This window comes from Protobothrops mucrosquamatus, unplaced genomic scaffold (assembly GCF_001527695.2).
Source record: "Protobothrops mucrosquamatus isolate PMUCROS unplaced genomic scaffold, P.Mucros_1.0 scaffold1074, whole genome shotgun sequence".
Lineage (NCBI taxonomy): Eukaryota > Metazoa > Chordata > Lepidosauria > Squamata > Viperidae > Protobothrops > Protobothrops mucrosquamatus.
This window is the reverse complement of record NW_015387302.1, coordinates 488,094-492,526: the sequence shown is the minus strand read 5'-3', so window position 1 is coordinate 492,526 and position 4,433 is coordinate 488,094.

Genomic DNA, 4,433 nt, shown 5'->3' with positions numbered 1-4,433 from the left:
TTCACCACTTCTGGAGGCAGGTTGTTCCACTGGTTAATTGTTCTAACTGTCAGGAAGTTTCTCCTTAGTTCTAGGTTGCTTCTCTCCTTGATTAGTTTCCATCCGTTGCTTCTTGTCCTGCCTTCAGGCGCTTTGGAAAATAGCTTGACTCCCTCTTCTTAGTCGCAGCCCCTGAGATATTGGAACACTGCTATCATGTCCCCCCTTGTCCTTCTCTTCATTAAACTAGACATACCCAATTCCAGCAGCCGTTCCTTATAAGGTTTAGCCTCCATTCCCCTAATCATCTTTGTTGCTCTTCTCTGTACTCTTTCTAGAGTCTCAACATCTTTTTTAAATCGTGGTGACCAAAACTGGATGCAGTATTCCAAGTGTGGCCTTACCAAGGCATTGTAAAGTGGTATTAATACTTCACGTGATTTTGATTCTATCCAATTCAAGATCCAATTCAAGATGTTAGTTTAAAGCCCTTCGTGGCATGGTGTCAGGTTACCCAAGGAACTGCTGTCCCAATTATATTATCCTGTCCAACCCAGTCAGGCAGGGAGACTATGTTGTGGATCCCATTGGTTAAAAACATTTGATTGGTGAGAATGAGAAAAAGAGCCTTCTCTACCATTGTTTGTACCCTACAGAACATCTTAACCTCAGAGGTTAAGTGTTCTGGCCTTCAGAAATAGTGTTAAGATCTGACTTTGCCAATTGGCAAGGGAGACAAAGAGTGATATGCAACCCTGTGGATGACTGGTGTTGTGAGGTTGTTTTCTTCACCTTGTTAACTTTTAATACTGTAACCTTACCTTTTAGATATTGATTTTAACTTTGTTTTTATTGTAAGCCACCAGAGTCTCTTAGGTGTGATGGACTATGTAGAAATGTGATGTATATGAAAAATAAATATTTTTCCAAAGACACCTCAGGTTGTCCTAAAATATAGCTTAAAATTTTCCCTCATATCTCTTGTTACTAGATAGTCTCTAGTAAATAAATTAAGAGAAATATAATAAATTTCTCTCTCTCTCTTGATAAAGATAATAAACTGTTCAAAATTATATCAGACAACAACTCATTAGGTCTGAATATTTTATTTTGAATGTTACTTAACATATCAACAAAACATGGATGTTTCGTATTAGAGTCATCCCAATTATTCTTGAATTTCTCTTCCCTCAGTCTGGTCCTTCCATCTGGGATTATTAACTCTGCCATAAGAAATACTGTAGTCTCACAATTTTTTTAAAGGAATAATGTGAAACAGAGATAATCCTTTCTCCACTTTCATCTCAGTAGTTCAAGATAAGAATACCGGAACAGGTAGTGCAGGAGTAAATGAAATAAAAGTATGAGTCAAAAGAACAAGTGAAAAGATTTAGTTGTCACTTACGATAGCAATCAGAACAGCCTTCCTGTGTGCAGCAGACCAGATGAAAACCATCCAGAACATGTAGTTAAAACTACTGGGAAGAGCAAAGATATCCCAAAGAAACAAGTATCTTGCTTCCCACAGTCTAGCCGTAGGATTTGGAGCTTATATTCTTATGGTTTGTTAAGTGGAAAATGTCCTTGTATTGAAACAGCTGTGTTGTTCAAGGCTCAATCCAGTGCACAGTGGAGCATCTGTAGGGTATGACACACAGGTGTCAACTGAAGTGTGTAAAACTCATGACAACAATATGGTGTTGTGTGTCACAAAGACATCTTTTACAACAATAGTGTCTTGTGGCAGATCTGTAACACACAAAAGTTGACATTTTCCAGCTGTATTCTTAAAAAGCTACTTTCTATTTGGTTTTCATTCATAGCCCTCAGCTAATTTCCCACCCTCCTCACACATCGTGGAATAAGAATCTGTCTGTTGGTTGGGTATGATACTCTGTAGTTACGCTATTCCTGCTAACCCATCTGGGAGGTACTGAATTAAATAAGACTGAATTAATTTTTATTTCTTGAATAATATAATTCTAGCCTTCATTAAATGGGTACTCAATTCATGAAGAGTTTGTAGCTTCAGAATGGTTCATTTTAAGATGTAAAAAGTTTCACAAAAAGAAATATGCTCTGTTTCTTTATACAAAACTTCCCCTATACCAGACATGTCAAACTCGTGACGTCACATGATGTCGCGCAACGTATCGGGACTGTTTTGACATTGCCGGCAATGGGGTGGGCGTGGCTTCTGGATGACGCATTCGGCATGCAGGCTGGCTGTTTGACACCCCTGCCATATACAAACTCTCATGACTATTTGGTGATCTGTGAGGAGTACAGATGGAAATATGGTTCAGAACATTGTCTTCTCTATTAAACAGGATTTTATTGGTTAGCAAGGTAGAGGTGCAAAGTTCCTGCAGATTTCATGGCCAGGTAGTTTAAAATCACTGACACTGAATAGTGAGATGGAGAAGTGTATATGCATATTAGCATGCATATATATGTGAATATGTGTAATTCATCTGCATGTTGTATGACCACCCTAATTGGAAAGTTGTCCAGTTATTAATTAAATTGGAATTTACATTTTCCCATTGCTAAGCTTACAACATACAGTTTGACTTAATCTTATCTCCAAGTCAAACAATGCCATTATTTAGGTTTTCTGAGAAATTAATCAGAAGAGAATTGAATATGATAAGATAATTCTCAAGATGTGATTTCATCATTCAAAACAAATGAGAAGAACAGACTGTATTCCCATACTTAAACTAACATATGCATTTCTCTTTGTGTGTATCAGTATAGATATATATCCAGTCCAATGAATTTTGACCCATTCATTCAGGCTGTTTTTCTTATTTATTTTTCCTCTATTTAGAATGCAGGAAGAACAGTATATTTCACTAGAATCATCTAGTGAAAAGGCTGGCACATTTTCTTCAAAATTATCTGGATATAGCAAGCCTGCTACATAGTTTTGCAAGTAAAGCTGATCCTGCACTGTACATTGTATAGATTAGGCAGGGGTACCTTCAATTCAGTTTATACAGCATGGAAAAGAAATTAAGAATATAGTTTCAAGAAAGGTGGGATGGGGAGGGGGCAGCTCAGGAGACAGAAGCCAGACTCATTTTTTCCATGAAAAAAAAATACTATTTTCCTGCAAGAATTAATTAAGTTATGAGATGGTTCTCCTTACAGTATCTCATGTCTCTTCCAAAAATAAGCTGAAGTTATTTTGCCTTGAAGATTTGATATGTCAGGTATGAGAATGTTCTTTGGATTTTCAGGAAGCTTCTACTGGTTTACAACATCCCAAGAAAGTTACAAAGAAAGATACCTCTTTTTGATGAAAAATCTTTTTCTTGCTCACTTTCCAGCTTTGCAAATATTCCTGTCTGCTGTGGTTTCTGCTTCACATGACTCCTTATAAGGAAACTGAGGGCATTACTTAGAAGAAACAAAACAGCCATGTCCCCTCTGGGTGAATCATGTAACTTGGAAATGACCTTGTTCACAAGACTTTCCATTCACTGCAGATGATGAGTGCATAAAGAAAAGAAACTGAAGGGTGACAGGAAAGAAGACAAAGCTGTGAAATTTAGTTCTGAGATTTAGTTTTCAGAATACCTGAAAAGTTTTCCACTTTTCAGACAACTTAGTTCATGAGCTCAGGGGGGCACAGTTTCTGCAAAACATTCATCAGGATCAGATATTTAACTTTTAGTTATGAGGAATTAGGTAAACAAGAAGCATGTGGAAACACTTTGTCTTTTTTGCCCCTGTGCTGTGTGGCTTTTACTTAGGAATGTTGACATCCATTACTGTTGCTTTCTACAAGAGATGTATTGTTGAAGTACAGGTTCATTTTATCCTGCTTCATCCATTTGCCAATTTGTCCATAAAATGCCTGGCAAAAATGCCATTTAAAAATAAAATCATCTCCATTCTTTATGATGGGAGAAATTTGATCAACCAACCAATCAATATCCCAGCCTCAAGCCTGCTTACTCTTGCCCTCATATTCTTCAGCTATTTTCAATGTTTGAGTTTAATATGATAAAAAAACAACTTCAAGACTTTTTAGGAGTCAGGAGGGGAAATATGATGCCAAGTTTCCTCCCCAAATATTAGAGCTCTCTCTTAATCCAGCCTAATCCTACTACTGGGACACTGTCCCAAAGCCTGTAATAATTTTGTCTAAAATATCTACTAAAATATCTACAGTATTTTCCAACCATTCCACTCCCAGTTGCATTTTTTATATTCTTCTAAGTATAGTCACTTTTTATTTTTCCTATTATAGGTAATTTTGATTAGTTTTCTCTTAAATTTGAATTCATTTTGTCTATATATTTTGGTCAGAACACTCCTATGGTATTTATATTTGTTTGAGAAATACAAGCTCAGTGGGTATATGTAAAATGCAAGCCAATAAGGGGCAACATCAAGAGTTTTCCTTTTTATAAGTTGCAGACTCAAACAGGAAAGAACGTAAT